The 17,231-nt window shown below is 41.6% G+C and overlaps 1 protein-coding gene across 7 annotated transcripts in view; it reads left to right on the top strand.

The window, feature by feature from the left end:
• Window positions 1–409: 409 nt before the first annotated feature.
• FOXP2 (forkhead box P2) overlaps window positions 410–17,231 on the top strand; it is a 402,834-nt gene continuing 386,012 nt past the window's right edge. For 4 of the 7 annotated variants that reach the window (XM_064422357.1, XM_064422356.1, XM_064422355.1 and 1 more), the window contains exon 1: window positions 411–693. The gene's annotated coding sequence lies outside the window, so the exon portion shown is untranslated. Of the gene's footprint in view, window positions 694–1,514; window positions 1,652–17,231 lie in introns of those variants that run through there. The other 3 variants (XM_064422362.1, XM_064422343.1, XM_064422345.1) reach the window with 3 other exon arrangements.

The raw sequence follows: 17,231 nt of genomic DNA, 5'->3' as shown, positions 1-17,231 counted from the left end.
GTCTAACGGAGCCGGCGGAGCAGGGCGGCGGGAGGGGAGAGGGGGCGGGAAGGGGCAGCCGCCGCCAGCAAACAACTTCCCCGACGGTTTGTTTACATAGCAGGTGGAGCTGCCGGCCGCCGCGACCCACAGCGCCCGCTCCGCCGGGGACCGGCCGGGGGAGGCGCGGGCGGAGCGGGGCACGGCCCGGCGCATCCCGCCGCACTTTTTTTTGTTGCCATTCCCCCTCCGCTGCTTTCCCCCCCACCCCTCCCCGCGTTATTAGCACTTCTGTGCAGGCCACTCTGCGATCATGTGAGGGAGGGCTCCCTTCGCACTCCCCTCTCTCCAAAGCAGCCGGTGTGTGCGGCGGGTTTTCTTTTTTTTTTTTTTTCCCTCGTCTTTTTTTTTTTTTTTCGCATTCCCAACAAAACACATACACACAGGCGGCACACTCCGCACACGGGCGGACCCGCACGCCGGGGGAGGGAGAGCAGCACCGCCAGCGCCAGGCAGCACCAGCCGGCGGGAGGGCGCGAGGCTCCGACGCCGCTCCGCGCCCGCGGAGGGCCCCGCGCCGCCCCCGCTGCCCCGGCCCGCGCGGCGGCTCCGCCCGCAGGGACTCTGTATGTGCGCGCGGCTGCGCGCGGCTCCGCTCGCCCTTTCTCTCTCGGTGTCAGCTCGCCGGGACGCCCTACACGGTGTCTCCTCCCGGTAAGTGCTACCCCCCCCACCCCGCCCCGCACACCCGTCCCCTCCTCCCTGCGCTCCCCGGTGTGACTTGCTACTTCCAGCGCTTCCACCCCCCTCCGCCGCCGCTCACTGACTTGCCGCCGCGGGAAAGTTTGGCCGCGGCCGGCGCGGCCGCAGCAGTGACATGTGTCAGGTCTCCCGGCACCCGGTGGCACCGCTCCCAAACACGCACCGCCAGCGGGGGGCGGGGGCGCGCTCTGCGGTGGGAGCCTGCGGTGCCCCAGCTGGAGTTGGGGCCGTGCCCGGCGGGCCGGGCCGGGTCGGCCGCGGGAGCCAGCGTAAGCTCCCCCAACACAACTCGCGGCCGCTGCGGGTCGGCAGGGCCTCCCTCCCGCCGCTCAGCGCCGCGGACCCCCACCCCCGCGTAATTAAAAACAAACAACCTGTAGCCTCCCCGCACGGGTAGAGAAGTGCCAGGCGGGGAGGGCTTCGGGCCAGGCTGCCGAGGAAGCGTGTGAGGGAAGCTCGGCTACCCGCCCTTTGCCTCCCCGTTTGTGTGGTGGTGTGTTGGGGTTTTTTTTCCTTTTTTTTTTTTCTTCTTCTTTTTCCCCGAGACCTCCCCAGCAGACAGCCCGGGTGAAGAAACGTGTCACGTTTCTCCTTTGTGTGCTGCCTGCCCGCCGGAGGGAGAGGCGCACCCCAGCCCCCGCCTCTCCGCCCGCCCGCCCGCGCGGAGGGGCCGCTGCCGGCCGCCCCCTCGGGGCGCCCCGCGCCGCGCTGCCCCGGGGCGCCCCCGCTGGCGTGGGAGGGGAAGCGCAGGGGCGCCGGGGTGCCCGGGGGGTAGCGCTGACCCCGGGCGCTGTTTGGGCTGCGCAGGGAACTGGGTCGTCCCCTGGCCCAAGACAAAATTGCCTAAACCCAACAATTAATAAATAATGGTGTTGGAGCTGCGGGGTTCCGGAGGCGGCCTCCGTGCCTGGTACGTAGGGGCCTTCCCTTAAAATTGGCTTTGAAGTTGAGGAGGGCTTCAGGAGTTGGAAAGTTTGGGAAGCGTGATAGATTACGAGGAGAGGAGAGCGGCCGCGGCGGCCTTGGCTGTGGAGCGGGCTGCACTCCGCCGTGCCATCGGGCGTGCCAGGGCAGCCGTAGGACGGAGGGCTGGAGCCGGCGCCGCCGCTCCGCGCTCTGCCGCGCCGAGCGCGGGTGCGCGGGCGGCAGCGCTCCTGGCCTCCCGTGACCTGCCGAAAAGCCCCGTGCCGCCGGCGGAGCCTGCACGGCCAAGGTAAAGGCAGTCCGTGAGGATTTTGTTCTTTTCCCGTAGTTCGGCTCGCGTCAGGTTCATCAGGCAGCGGGCCCGTGTCGCAGCGGAGCCCCCGGCCGAGAACGCTGGCGAGCGCTGGTAAGGTCCCGGGATGGAGCTACTGGAGAGGCGTAAAGCTTAGGCTGTGGGCTGGCAGGAATAACGCTCATCTAAAATTTGCGAGAATTGTCCAGATAGAAAGTGGGCTGCTGTTATATTCTCCAGGGAGAAATAATTTCAAAAGTATCCACCGTGAATCTGTGGTCTTGTCCTCTATTATTAAAGAGTGCAGAGCTGCAGATGGAGGAATGGGCAGTACCCTCTACCTGGCAATCGCTTATACTTTAGGAAGTCTTGCCTGTGTGCATTCACACCCAGAGAAACACAGAAGTTCCTCTTCGAAAGAGGATCTTCCCTGGTCTTTTCTGTGCATTAGAGCCCCTGTCCAAACTCAACTCTTGAGAGTGGGAATCTTTCCTTTGACAGCAGTATAGGAATCGCTCCATTGACTTCACAGGCTCGGATCAGGCCCTTGGAAATTTTTTTACGAAGGTGGGACTCCGAAGTTGTGCATGGTGTCTGTATCCCCCCATTAATCCGTGTGTGTGGGGAGAAAGAAGTCAAAGTTTTAAGATATTTTGACAGTTTTAAATTTTTTCTCTTCTGTGTGCTAAGTAATTTAAAGCCATTAAGGAAAAACATTACTGCTACTAATATTACTCTAAAGAAAATATGATTAATTATTAAATTGGTTTCTCTAATGCTGCACTAAACCCTTTAAAGTGGGATATGGTTTTAATCATTCAAATTAGTATTTTCTAAAGTTTTTTCTTGATGATGATAATTTGTTCATGTAAATGTAGGTACTCAAAATACCCCTGTTTTGTAGTAATCTGCAGTTTTAATGTAGTTCTCACAAAACGGTTTTGTTCTGTAGCATTTTTACGTGCTTAAATCATTCATTTAATTACTCAGGATGGTAGATCAGTAAAAGGTTAAGGGAAAGGAAAGAGTATTTCAAATATAGCATTTCCAAACTGCATGTAGTTAGACATCCTAATTTATTTTGATAATATGTAACACCTGAAATACACTGCTTCATGTGAGGCCTTGTTGGTGTAGGCTTTAAGGTTTAACAGTAACCTTAGGAGGAAGCTTACGCAGAATCAATTGTATAAATATTTGTGTATTTCTTTGTTTTTAGTTTAACCTCAGCGATTTTTACATTCTGTCATGGGATCTTTGCTACAGTGCAGTGTTTATATCTGAGAGAGGAAGAAATCTAAATGTTTTGTAGCTTTCTGTTTAGTGAAGATTTACGTAAAATGGCCAAATAATCTCTAAGAAACAAGCAAATTAGAGTGGGTTTGAGTGTGAGGAAGAGTAAAAGAAATATATCAAGTTCAGGACATTTCAATCAGTAAATACATGGTACTCTTTTAAAACAGCACTAGGGTTTGTGCAGTAGTCAGGTGAATATTTCACAGATTTTTGAAGTGACCTTGTTTATTTGGTGGTGTTTGACTTTTTTTTTGGTTGCATTTTTTTTTCTATAATCATCTGTTGCTTATACATATTTTAATACTTTCCATAATAGAATGTGTTGGGACTATCATTTTGAGAATAAAGGTGTATTTGCTTGGAAACATTCCTGTCAGACTCCATTATTATTTTTTTAAAGTTCTTGTTGGACTTAATTTTTTTTTTATTACTGTAGAATAAGATTTATTTTTTAAAGGACTAATTTATGTGAGCTGGAATAAGCTTTTTGTATTCTGAGAAATATATCTGATTCAGCATTGCATGCACAGGAGTTATTCGAGGCAAGTGGGCTGAAAACAATAGAAAACTTCTGAGATGTGATCCATGTTGTGGCAGTGTTTTGCTATGTGTCATTGAAAATGTCACTTAACCTCTTTGTTTTTCATCATTGGTATATGAGGGCTGGTATTTATCTTTCTGATAGAGGGGTTAATTAATATTTCTTGAACATGGAGTACTTTTTTGTTCCATTTCAATTTCTACCTGGTTTATTTTGGAGAAATTAAATTGTGTTGGTTGCTGAAAATGAATGGTTCCTAGGAGTCATGTTTTTTCTTTGCTGGTCGTATTGTGAAGAGGTCACTTGCTCATATGAAATGAGAGCAATTTAGGACATAGGTCATTAAAAAGTACCCAGTGAATGATTTTGACTGGAGAAAAATGCAAATCACAATCAAAATTAAAAATGCTGTCAACTTTGTTATAAAATAATAATTTTCTGTACATTGGAACTAATTATTCTTTAAAATTTTGTGACAGCTAATAGGTCTAGAAGCCATGCAAATTGTCTGGTTTTTTTCACAGCCACTGTAGCATACTTCTCAGCTAATCCTTGTTGGAAGAAATACTTGTCATTTAGATTCCTATTCCCTGCCCTGTTTTGATTTGATACCTTTCTTGATTGTATGTGTAAAATAGCGGCACCACAAAAACCTCATAGAAGCGATGAAATTGTAGAAAATCTTAGCTGTAATAAACTAACCTTATAAAACTAATATTAAAATTGCAATAAAGTAGTTCCTTGTTAATTGTTTGAAGGCTTTCTTCCACATTTGTTGCTTTACAGAATAAGCATACTTACTGTAATAATTGCCAAAAGTAGCTTTAGACTTAAATTTCAAAACTTCTAGACCAGCATAAAAACAAGGAGCAGTCTCACAAGTATTATTTAGCACTGATCATCTTTTTTTTCTCCTTTCTGAGGCTTTCAGTAGCTTAATCAAACTTACCGCTTTTAAAAATCTTCCAAAATGTTCACTGCAAATGATAAGAGGCATCTGTTATTTGTTGCAAGATTTGCATTTGTTTTTGTTTTCTGTTTAGGTTTTTGGGGTTTTTTTTCAGTGCCTTTTCTGATAGGTTTGTGTTAAAGGGCAACACCATCTTTTATGTCAGAAAGGTGGTTTTGAAAGTGCCAGCAATAGCTTGTTTATGCTGTCATCACTGAAGTAGCTGAAAATAATCTCTTTAATGAACAATTGCTATGATTTTTGTTGCTTCATCAATGTATAGTTTGGGATGGTGTTACAAAGTAACATTTGACCTCTGAGGAATGAATTTGTGTAGAATTATGTTTAATATCACAATTTCAGTTCCTATTCTGAGAAAAATAAAGTTGAAATACTAAGTACACTGCTTTAAGGTTTTTACTGTCTAAGTCTTTTTAGTAAGTTGTAGAGGTTGCTGAGAGGAGGGAATAACATTGTAGGTTTAACTTTTTGTTCATTTACTTAGTTATTTCTTTTTCCTGCTCACAGTAATTACACATATTGGAAATGGGTTTGCTGCAGTTTGTTTCTTACTTGACTATTTGCATTAATCAGGCTTGTTGCTGAGGACAGAGCCGATTCCCTTGGATGTGGTGTACTGCACCTTCTGTGTGCCCAGAGTGTGGGTGTCTCTTCTGCTGGGTGGCAGAGGGCTTTAGGTAGGTAACAGATAACTGTCTAATTGGTTAGGCTGAGGAACAACAAACAGGTTTAAAGGACAGGCAGCGCCTTCATTCAACGTGCAGAAGGGAGGTTTCTGCCCTGCCCACTCCATGCGCCCCCCTTGCAGTGCTGTGTGATGTCCGTTCTGGGGTGAAAGGATAGACTACAGACCTCCATCATACAACCCTCTGGGTCGCAAAGAACCCTCTTTGAAATTCACAGACTGCCTTTGGCTTACCTGTAGAACTTGCTTGTTTACCAAGGAGCTTCAGCTTCCTATGGGCAGCAGGTACTGGAAGAAGTTGGTGGAGTGTCTCTGTTTTACAAGGTTTCCAGCCCATTGGGGGCTGCAGGTCCACAGGGACACACACTGCGAGTCCTTTGCCTGGCGAGCCGGTCCTTTGGACCTCTGTGGTGAATCAGACACTGCTGCAAATTGCATCATGTTAAGTATTTCTGTAAATTGCTGAACTCAGTCTTGTTTCAGTTTGCCTCCAGGACATTATGAGGATGACTGAGATTCCAGTGGGCCTGTGCCAGCCTTGTCCCAGTGGGAGATACTGTTGGGCTCAAAACCAGAAATTCGTTTGAAGAGTGATGTTTTGAGGCTAGGGGTACATCACTATATATAACTGGAAATTTGTTGGGGTTTTCTAGGCACAGTATTTTGTAAATAAGTTTGTACATTGTTACAAGAAAAATCCTTTATCTTTTAAGATTGATGTTTAGTTGATGATCATTTTAGAATAGTGTATTTTTTTCTCTAACAGCATGATGTGTATTTTGCAACTTTGGTCAGAATTTGTCTTCAAGTGAATTCAAATGCTGATTTTTTCCATTATTCAGCTTTTGTATTTCAGCCTTAACCAGCATGATACATTATGTATTTGATGTAATTTGAAATAATGTATTTGACATAATTTGACTAATTGCATTTTGACATATATTTATATTAAAATAGTCTAATCTTGATGGATATTGCCACTACAATTTTTGCAATCTTGTCCTTCTTGAGAAGGAAGGAGAATGGCTGTGATATTACATTGCTTGTTGAACAGGACCTAATTGTGTTATTCAGTCTGAAAACTATGAAACTTGTGTTTGGAGAAGCAATCTCAGAGTTGCAGAGCTATATCAAGCATAATACTTTAAGTATCTATTAGATGTTGATTTTGAATTTGGCCAGGAATGGTGAAGAAAATGTAAAAGAGGTAAATATTATTTCAACTTTGCCATCCTGTTGGTGCTAAGTCTTACAAAAATTGCTCACAATTACATTGTTGATTTATTCTTTTGTAAGTCATGCTGTTGATGTTGAGAGGGCATATTGTTCTTCTGGAATTGTAACCCATCTACTAAAACAAGTGGTGTAATAAAACCTGTAGTTGATGTTTAACAGCTTGGAAATTAGATCAGAAATTTACAAGTTTTGTCATGTTAATATATTGCAGAGGCAATTTTAAGGGATATGGTGGGAAGTCACAAAGGGCTTCGGAAAATAGAGGGACAACATGCAGACAGTGGAGAGTTGGGAAGTGAGGGGGGAAAAGGCCAGAGAAAATGTGGCTGGGCAGGAGCCAGCAAAGGCATAGGCAGCACTGCCAAGAGGTGGGCAGCTGCTCAGAAAATAGGGGCTGAGGGTTTCAGAAGAGCAATGTGATTTTCATCTGGTGCCCAATAAAGAAAATACATTTCTTCTCCTTCGCTTCTATGGGAAGAAAAAGCAAACTTATTTGCACGCTGGCTTTATGCACTTGGCAGGCACAGGAGTTACACCAGGTTACAGGCCGATGTTTTTTAAATACTAGATGTTGTTAAATGTAGTGTATGGTTTTGGAAACTTACTTACTAGGTGTTGCACTGAAATTTGATACTTAATTACTGAAAAAACTATCATTTTATTGATGTGACAGAGGGGGGACGGAGGTCTTTTGAAGGTAAAGGGAAGAAAAGTGTCTAGAATACAGAGACTAGTATTTTTTAGAGTCTGAAACACAGAAATTGAAATAGCTCTCATTGAAGACACTTCTGTGTGAGAGAACACAAACAGGATTGTGGTTTCATTACAGTAGTTACAGCATTCTGATGACCTGTAAATGAAAACACAAAACCTAATGCAGTCAGGTGCACACAGACTGCAGAGATGCGCAGACTGCAGAGATACGCGTATCTGCTGTTGTGCTCTTCAATTGTGTCAGTGTTTTCTTCTTTGTAGAACAACATTTTCAATAAGAAATAAACGTGCACATGTGTACAATATGGTGAATGTAAGAGGAAGAGTGCTGAGAACTCTGTGATATGTGGCAACTTTCATTCTTCATTGAAAGAATATATGGTGAAGGAATATATGGGTGCTAAAACTGTAAAAATATTAGGATGAAACTTTGCTAAAGATCATAGAATGCTTTTGTGCAAACATTTATTCAGAGCCATTTGTTACCAGTTTTGAATGCATTTAAATGACTTTTAATGTTGTGGAGATGTCTGTAAATTGTTCTCAGTACACAATAACTGTCAGCATACATTGAAGAATATGTACGGTCAGTAATTCAACAGATAACTATATTGAATATACAGGAGTTTCATATGGTGTCAGATTCTTGCACATTCCTTTGCTTTAGAAGAAAAATTAAGTCTATTGTGATTGAGACTTGGTATTCTATTTTAAGAGACTGATGTCTTGAGGAAGAGTTAATGATGTTTGGCGTTGGATGTTCTGGATCTGTTCTTGAGCCTGTATTTGTTATTGACCAGAAAAGGGTGTGAAGTATACACACCCTTTGTACTTCTTATGAACTGACACATGGAAACCCTTTATATATAGTGGTTAAGGGTTTTTTTGTTGTTGTGTTGGTTTGATTTTTTTTTGGTGTATTTTTGCATTTGTTTGATTTGGTTTGATTTTGGGTTTTGTTTTTTTTTTCTTTTCTAAAAGTGTTTTTGGTTTTGAGTCTGGGAATCAGGCCACACGTTCAAATCACAGAGAAACCAGGAGAATGGTGAACTGCCAAAATATTTGTGTATTACTGCAGCAGTGGTAGGTGAAGAAGCTGATGATCAATCCAATGTGTGTGTGTGTGTCTGTGCCTGTGCACGTGTGACTGTGCAGCATCACAGGGTTTCTGTCTCCATCCACAGCTTTCTGGCAAGGAGACCAGGGCCTTCAGAAAGAAAATAAATGTATCCTGGTGGGTTTATTGCGTCTCAGGTTATAAGACAGAAAGTATTCTAAAGAACAGTGCAGTCAATCCTTTGCTAAAACAGGGAATGTGTTTGAGAAATGTGCTTCTCCAGACAGGAACTGACCATGCTGGAGAATGTTTTACATGTAAAACCAGGTATTTAATGGGTTGTGATGGGAAAACATGGCTTTCCAAATTCTTCCTTGAGAAAGTGAGGGAAGGATGCTTCTGAACCAGGTTAGCATTCATTTCCAGACTACGTATGGCTTGCAGCGTTGGTGTCGTGCCATGCTCCAGCTTCAGGCTGTCCTCTGGGCTGGTCCTGGTGTCTGGGTGTGCTTGGTCTAGCAGTGGGGCCTGGAGCAGTGAGTGATTCAGTGGTTCTGTGGCTGGCGGCAGATTGACACTTGTCAGGACTCTGCTCAGATTGAACCTCCCTTGCTCCTGGAGCACACATGTGCCCTTCTTGTGGCTTAACCTGTCTCAGGCTTCAGGAGAAGATGTGCTTGAGGTGATGGCCACACACTTGTGTTGAAAAATCCAACACCTTCATCTCTGATCCCAAGTTTTCTGAAGTTTGATATGAAGACTTGCTTTTATGGCTGAGGTGCTGAGCCTGGTTGATGATTTTGATGTGTTTGTATGTGACTGTCCAAAACAGGTTTCTGAAACTAAGAAGTTGCCAACTACTTAGCTGCTCTTCAAAGCCACCTAGACTGAGACAGGTCATGGATTGCTTGTGCATATTTAAGCCAAATCAGTGTGTTAGCAGTTTTTCTTTCAACAAAAGTTCTTATTCCAACTGTTTCATAGACTCTGAAGCATGTCACCACTAACATGAAAAAATCCATACTTAAAGTTACTTTTTCATAACATTTAAATACTTTGAAGAATTCTCTTTAATTTATTTTGTAAATGCATCTTAAAAAGTACAGCATTCAGGTACATCATTGGTGAGGAACCAAAGACATATGAAAGACATGTTTCTGAAAATGTGAAGACAGATACTTGTTCTAAAGTGTCCAGCCTGCTGAGCCAGGTGTACCGTGTGCTGTAGCTGTAGGGTGTTGTGTGCCTCATGATTGGTGCTAATATGCATATGCAGCAAATCTGGCATTTCCCAGGAGCCCCGGGCAATGTGTGAACACCAGTAAGTCGCTACATGTTCATCTAGAATGTGTATGGATAAGTTGGACCTTGCTCTCACTTCTTGATACTCCTTCTCCCCCTTGTCATTTGATTGTCACATGAGAGGAGAGCTACTGTGAAGCCTGAGAAAGGTGGCAGATGGAGAAAGCCGTGTACTTGACGGTCCTCCTGAGCTGCAGGCTCGGTGCTCGCATTTCACATCTTCCTGTGACTCAGTAGAAGAATACATTTCTATTATTTGATTATGTGTAAAAATGGAACCTGCTGTCCTGGACTTAACTAAAGTGCTATTTTTAACATACGTTTTAATACCTGTCTTCAGTAACTAGAATTAAATTTTAAACTGAAACTATTAGCCTTATTATACATAGGTACCTGCACATTTTGTGACTTAATAACATTCAAGCCTCTAAATATAGTTATGTATCATTTAAATATAATTTTATAAACATTTTCTGTGTCATGTGACTGACATTTGGGTCATTGTTGCTAGCACTAAATTACTATCAGAATGGGGAAGACCCATTTTTCCAAGTCATTGTTAGGCTTCTAGTTTTGTTCCGAATTCACTTATCAACAAAATTTCCTTTAGCTGAATTTCTCTTTTTCTAAGATGCAGATGGAGCAAAATGTAACCAGAGATATTAAAAATACCTTTCTCATTGTCACCTGCAATATTACCATAATTGGAACTAAGGAGCCTGCAGTTGCACAATATTTATGTTGCAATCCAAACTGACACAGGCTGGAATGCCTCGGTAGCAAAACAAGACACAGACCCAAGCCTCACAGTGCGTGCTTGGGAGGGAGTGAGTTGCTCCTCTTGGAAACCTCCTCCAGCAAGGGCATCCTGGAGGTCTCCTGCTTTGCCGTGGGCTGGGGGCTGAGGTGGTAAGTGCTGGCAGCTGGGCTGAGGAGAGCAGTGGCAGCTGTGGGTGACCCTCTGGGTCAGGCTGCTTTGGTAACCTGGGGAGCTGTAGTGAGACAGAGCTCTTTCTTTGAAGTCTACTGACTGGGATGATTTTTTCATTCCTTTTCACTCCTGACACTTTGGGGGCCTCTTTCTTAGGAGGTGTTGTTTGGAAGAAACACTTCTAATGCATTTACTTTTCTTTGGTGCTTGGAAATAGTGAGTCACCGTCCAGTGTCACCTTTTGTGCACATATCACTGTAGGCAGAGTGAAACCAATGTTAATCTCTGCTGCACCTCTGGTAGGCTCCTCAACAGCGGATGAGCTTGATCTATTCCTCCTGGCCTTCTCTGGCAAGCACAGTACGGTATATTTGCCTGTGACTGACACACTTAGATCTATGGCCACAAGGTTTCTGGTCAACTCTTCAAGCCTTTACCTTTAGCATTAGCTTTAACCCCTCAGGGCTCAGCTGCTTGCAGCATTTAAAGCATGGCAAGAGGTTTTATAGCAAAGATTTGACTCAGCAAGACTTTTGCTACCTCTCACTGCAGATATAAAATACAATTTGTAGCTTATAATTGCTGCCTAATATGATCTTGGACCCTTACTTAAAATCCATTTAACTGATACTGTGCTTTCTTTATAAGGTTATTATTGGGAGCTAACCTTTTCTTGTGTTGTGGTTAAATGTACAATGTAATAAGGGTGTTTTTTAATGTGTTTAAGAGTTAGAAGATGTGTTAGAGGTAACCTTTATGCAGAGAGTTTTATATAGTTGTAGTAAGGACAGCAATATTAAAATCCTGAACATTAGTACCATCTGAATATAATTTGTTCTCATTCTGTTTTGTGTGTGCCTGCTGGTGGAAGATGATACAGTGTAGTGAAGAAATCTGTGGTGTTCTCCAGTCTCTTTCTTATAGGCAGTTATTAACCTTGTGCAAATTTACTGTCTCCATAATTTTTTTAAATTTAGATGAATTCAAAAAAATACAGAAAGTGTATTGGACATAACAGATAAATCACAGTTCTTTCTTTAGATTTTAAGGAGAGAAAACTAAACCCAGGATTTTAGGCACAAAACTCAAAGCCTTCCAGAAATCTTTACTTCCCTGTTTAACTTCTGATACACAGGCAAGGGCCATGTCTGTTGGATGTCTTCGGGGAACACTAGCTTATAACAGATTTAAAGATTTATTTTCCTCAGTGATAAATGTTGGTACTTTTGCTCTGTGAATATTAGTTTGTCTTCCTTTGCTTGCCTAATAGAAATGCAGGTTTGCTTAGAGTTATAAGTCAAAATGAAACATTTTTTAATATTTTTTTTCCTTAACCAGATACCTAAGTATATATGTAGAATTTGGTATACACGGAAAGAATTTCAGAACTTGAGTCCCTGTATTCTTCTTGAAACTGCTCTAAATGATGGTGAAAGCAATGAAGTTTCATATGAGAAAAAGGGTCTGGAAAAAAAAAAAACAAACACAAAACTCAGAAAGATGAGCATTATAAGCACTGACAGCCTTTGTTTGAATTTGTATTTTTTTTTGAATTTGTATTTTTTATGTTTGTGTAGAAAGCTCTTTCCTTACTCTTCAGAGCCTTTTTTTTTCTTTCCTTTTTCCCCACTTGTTCTTTTTTTCTTCCCTTTTTCCTCAAGGGGGCATTGTGGTTTGAAGAGGGGGAACAAGTTCTGCATATGTCAGGCTTATAGATGAAAAATACTTGTTTTTCTTTAGTTCAGTAAACTGCTGTTGGGGTGAACACATCCCTATGGATGTGGGCAAGAACACCTGTAAGAGAAACAAACATTATTTTTAGTCTTAAGTAGGTGTGGTAGCAGGGCAGCAGTCATGGTTTATGGTGTTGAAATTAACTGCTTTTAATGTTTTAAAGAATGATGATGATAGAGACAAAGTGCCTTCCTAAAATTTATAATTCTTGGCTCAGATATATACTTGCAGAACTTTGTGATAGAGTTACTTAATCTCAGTACGGTAAAGATAAATTCATTAATGGTTATGAGGTGTTGATAATTAAATTGAGAATGCCAGTAAATTGCTTTCTGGAGCTCAATGATTGCAAATTCCGGTCTCCTAATTTAATCCAGCCACTGCTTTCCATTTACTTGCTGAAATGCTTTCTAGACTGAGAAATTAGCCCTACTCCTGGCACAGTAACTGCAAGAACTAAGTTGGTTTCTCTTAAAGGAGAGCCTTGGATCAGGACTAGAAGTGTTTCCTCAAGAAAAGTTAAGATTGGATGGAAAAAGGAAAGCAGAAACAGGTTTTTTACATTGGTGAATGTGTCCAGAGATTGCTGTGTTTCTCACTAACTGCCTGAATTTTGTGCTGGTTTGTGGTTGCTTTGACACATGCACAGAAGAAAAATTAAGATGCTTACAACCCAGTGAAAGAGATACTGACCAAATGAGAAAAACAAACCAAGTCAATTTCTTTCACTGGTGTTGCAGTATTTTTCATATCTGGCTTTTTGGTTGTTCTAAATGAATGTTATCATTCTCTCAGTGGACAGTCCATTTTTCCTGTGAATTATTTAAATGTGGGAAGAAATTATTTTATGGAGAAACTAGATCCCTCTGAAATTAGCGTTTTGCACAAAGGGTAGTTAAACTGCATGAGGCAAAAGTTCACTTTATGCTTTTAACTGGAGCTCTTAAGAGTAGAGATGTATGAGAAAATACATTTTTAGCAAAGTGTCAGTGTTTTGCCTTCATAGGTTTTTCTTGTGCAAGGTATTCTTCATCATCTTTCTGTTAATTTGCTTAATACTATGTTGAGGTATAACTGTAGTGTAACCCTTTGAGCTCTAAAAGGGACTTGGACTCAAAGTCATTTAGTTGCAAAAGACCTACAAGATCATCAGGTCAGACTTTGACTGATCACCACCTTGTCAGCTAGCTCAGAGCACTCACTGCCATGTCCAGTTGTTTCGTGAACACCTCCAGGGATGGTCACTCCACCACCGTCCTGAGCAGTGGTTCCAATGCTTAAAAACCCTTTCCATGAAAAAATTCTTTCTGGTGTCCAACCTGAACCTCCCCTGATGCAGCTTGAGGTCATTTCAAAGTGAAAGTGCCATGGATATCCAGCTAAAAATAGAAGAGAATGGAAAAAAAAAATTTCCAAATGTTGATTTGGGGAAAAAAATATTCTTGTTGAGTTAACCTTCTAATCTTCTGTTTGCTTCAATTATAGAAATAATGGGAATAGTTTCATTAAAAGCTTGCAGAAAGAGATCTGTCCTTTTAGTATTTCCTATAGTGTTTCTATAGGCTTCATATGGATGTGATATTTGGAAGGTGAAGCCCTGTTATTGCTGAAGCTCATCAGCTGCATTTCATTGTTCCAAAACCTTCTGTGCATTTTGAGTGAAGAGGTTGTAGTTTTAACTGTTCAGTTTGTCATAGAAAATTTGAGGGAAAGTGAATTAGCTACTGCTCAAGTGTTCATAATTAATTCTGGAATTTTCTAATGCATTAAAACAAAATTTTTAAGTTAAATTTACCTCGCATATGTGTGCATCTAGTAATAAGAACTGTGTAAAACAACTAATAATTGTACCCAAACTGCTTCCAGTTCAACCACGTCTCTCCCACAAAACATGTTTTGCATAAATGAAGATTGTGCTTCTTGATTTTACTTGGCAGATCTGAAGTACTTGTGGTAAAAACTGTTCTAGGAAACTGCACAAAGCTACTCTGTAAAAGAAACCCCAACCGTTAGCTGCTCTGCAAATCATTGTGATATGCATTGCACTTGTGACTTGATGGGTTTGGTTATTGCAGTATAACATCAAAGGCATTGCATCTTCTGTAGCTGTAGATTCCACTGAAGGCCTGCATTTTTGTTCTTGGTGAGAAGTTAAAAAAATTCTGGCAATGTGAAAATATATTTAGTGAGTAGCTGCATAAGCTGTGTTTTTTCTGTCTCTGGGTGGCAATTTTAACAGTTTGAAGTCTCTTAAAATTCAGTATACTTGAAATAAAAAAGCCATTTCTGTGATTGTTTGCAAAGTTTTAATTTGTTTTAAACCATGTTGTTGATCTAGAGCTTTTGCTCATTTAAGGTTGATTAATTGCTTTTGCCACTTTTGTTTGCAGTTCAGTATAATCTCATGCAGACTATTGTATTTTTTTTTTAAATTTTAATCTTCTGTTGATGTCTGTGAGTTTGGATGGGATGTTAAATTTGACCACTAATAACTGAAAGATTTAAATAAACAAATAAATAATATTGAAAACAATAACAAACTGGAACAAATGCTTGGCATTGCAAATTTATTTTATGAAACAATTTCTGCACCTGCTGTAGACCCCATTGTGGAAGCTCTTGTTTTCTTTTTTTTTTATTGAGAAAGAGAAAAAGGTTATCGTGTTTTCATTCAAGTACCTTTATTTAAAGCAGATTTAATAGAAACAAGAATAATAAGCCTATGTCTTATATTGAATGTTTTTTAAATGTGTGTGCCTTTTTTGTTAATTACTATTCATTAAGGCTCACTTCTCTTTCTTTAATGGATAACTCTTATCTTACCTGTAAAATGGATGGGTGAACATTGACTGAATTCGCTTCCTGCAAAATGTAAAATACATTTCTGATACAGAGCTGGAGTTGAATTCTGTGGCCCATCTGCATTGCTGCCTTTCAGAGAGCACAGAGCCCAGCCAGTGCTTGGGTAAGTCACACTGATCCAGTGTGACCCCCACTACGGAGGATTAGTCTCTTATTGATAACTGACATAGTTAACTTGGCCCAAGTAGGAGCCTCCGATTTCTGCTTAGAGGGCAGAACCCAGGTCACAGCTGATGCTGCAAAGGAAGATGCTGTAACCGTTCATCTTTGGAAGTGCCTGACTGCATGCTGCCCTTAGAAACTCAGAATCCTGGTACCCTACGTTTTACTGCTGTCTCACAAATATTTGTGGTTGACAAAAAAGCTGAATTGTCCCTGTGTAATGAATGACACATAATCCACCTCCTGGTGTTTGCAGTATACTAATTTTCAGACACTTACATACATGATGGGCAGACTGAAGAGTTCAGAAGTCTTAAGACAGGCCAGATGGAAGATATGTTCAAATTAAAAAGCCCTGACAACAAGAGAGACAGGAAGAAAGAAATATAGTTCTGCTGATATTAAAAGTATGAAGAAGAAGAGAGGAGAACGTCTGTTTTCCATTTTTTAAGGAGACTTTTTTTAATGGTTTTTGAACTTCTGAGATTATGATGCTTTTTCTTTGTTATAGAGCTGTCAGAAAATACAAAGGTTATATCTGTGCAGACAGCTTAACTTGCTTCTAGCTCTCCAAAGTACTTTAACTCATTTCATATTCAGCTGTTAAAAGTGTACAGGTCTTGGAAAAATTAGAGCATTATAGCTGTAGCCGTACCCTCCTGGACAGCCAGGACAGAGCTTTTGGATAGGCGCTGTGGCAAGGCATGTGATGCCCTGCACAGTGGCAGTGGCTTGTCAGGGCTGAGATGTTAAGCAAGTGTGCCCTGTAATCGGGCTGTGAGATACCTCTGGAAGCCAGAATATGGGTCAAGGAAACCTTCCTCTGCTGTAATCCTTTCTAATCTGTGCTTTTGGAAGTTTTTGAGAGCACTTGTATTGCTAAGGAGTGTAGCTCAAATCTTTCTGTTTGCTTTTTCTTGCTTGTACTTTTTCAAGTTTTCTCTGCTGTCGTGTTTATTTAAACAGAACCCTATTTTCATATATATTCATCAACAATGGTGCGACAGGCTTGTAGTGTAATCTTCAGCTACAAATGCTGCCACTAAAGATCAACAGAGAAAAAGCAAAGAATAGTATTTCATCAACAAAGGAGGGTCCTAACAATTCCATCTAACTAGGAGGAATACTGCAAAGAAGCTGTATAAGATACAGTGGAAGTACAAGAAATCACCCCATTTTTACCAAAATCACTGAGTAATGGAAAGTGTCTCTTGACAGCTAAAATGTCAGATGTATCAGGGAAAAGTTAAAGTGGAACCTGATTTCTATAAGGCTAAAGATTCAAGTAATTTGCTTAGAGATGCAGTAGAAAATCAATCTTGTGCTTGAAAGGGGAAATGGTAGCCTTCAAGTCTCGTATCATGTTTGTAGCTGATTGCCTGTTTTTATCATCTCCCCCCGCTTTTCCTTCGGTACTTACTAATGCCCTTTGGTTAACTCCATTATACCTTTGAAAAACTTCTTGCAGAGCTCAGCTACTTTGGCTTGTTTGCTGGGTAAGCCTCACTGATATTATTATAATTAATAAGATGTGTAAAAACTTCCCAAACCCAGTGTTTTACAGAATCAGGCTGTTAAAACCCGGTACCCCATATGTTCTGCAGTGTGCAAGATTTCCATCCTCTGCAGCTGGGGCTCATCAGAGAAGAGGCTAGAACTGCATTGATCTTGCAGGCTGTGGGGGAAGTCGGTGTGGTAGGAACACAGCTCAGCTTGTAAAAGACTAAGAGGCATGGGAAATGAAATCAGTTTACAATTTGGAGTTGTGTCTCTAATTTTTTAAA

The sequence above is a fragment of the Passer domesticus genome, chromosome 5, assembly GCF_036417665.1.
Source record: "Passer domesticus isolate bPasDom1 chromosome 5, bPasDom1.hap1, whole genome shotgun sequence".
Taxonomy (NCBI): domain Eukaryota; kingdom Metazoa; phylum Chordata; class Aves; order Passeriformes; family Passeridae; genus Passer; species Passer domesticus.
This window is presented reverse-complemented; position numbering and strand designations above follow the sequence as displayed.